A 982-nucleotide genomic window follows, 5' to 3' on the forward strand; every position below is an offset into this window, starting at 1 on the left:
TTATTTCTAGATTGTATACAGGACTTGAGAATCTGAAGACACAGGATACTGTGTATTTAAAAGAGAAATGGGAAAAGGAGACATCAATAGTCATATCAATAGAGGAATGGAAGGAAATATGTGAACAACAGTGGAAGACAACTCGTTCCTTGACCTGGCGAGAATTTGGCTGGAAGAACATCACTCGGTATTTTGTGACACGTGCACATAAAACAAATCAAAACACGAGTTGTTGGAGGTTGTGTGGGGCAGATAAGGCTAATCACTTCCACATATTTTGGGACTGCCCATTGATTAAACATTTCTGGCAGGAAATAAAAAGTCACATAGATGGGGCATTAAAATTAAGACTTCCATTTAAATTTGAAGTGTTTTATTTGGGAAAGTGGACTGTAGAAGTGAAAAGAGCTGCAAACATGAAGATGCTCAGAATTATGTTAATTGCAGGGAAAAAAGCGATTACTAAAAAATGGATGAAGCCTGATATTCCAAGTGCTAATGACTGGATGGATATTATTCAGGAAAATTTATGTAACGGACAAGCTAACTTACTCTCTCAAATTGGAATGGGAAAAGTTTAATTTTTTTGGGAGAGAATGGAAGAAATACATCAGCCCAATAAGGGCAGATTTTATTTGACTTTGAAACAGTTGCTCATCCTCAGTTATGTCGCCACAATTTAGGGTGTTCTCCCGATTTTTTTTTTTTTTTTTCGTTTCTGTTCCTTTTGTTCTGGTACCTTATTATACTATTATTTTCTATTTTGAAATAGTGGTGTGAGAATGTATTGATTGATAAAGTTTTCATTTATGAAAGGTAATGGTGTAGGTAGTGCGGAGCATGAAGATAATCGATAGCATGTGGAGAATGATTATTGGAGTACAGGCCTGTGTGATGTTAAGCTTGTTATCAAGAATTACAAGGTGGAACTTTCCACTCACCGCTAATCCATGTACTGTTGTAACACTTGTTCAAAAATTCA

Source organism: Oryzias melastigma, linkage group LG7 (genome assembly GCF_002922805.2).
Source record: "Oryzias melastigma strain HK-1 linkage group LG7, ASM292280v2, whole genome shotgun sequence".
Lineage (NCBI taxonomy): Eukaryota > Metazoa > Chordata > Actinopteri > Beloniformes > Adrianichthyidae > Oryzias > Oryzias melastigma.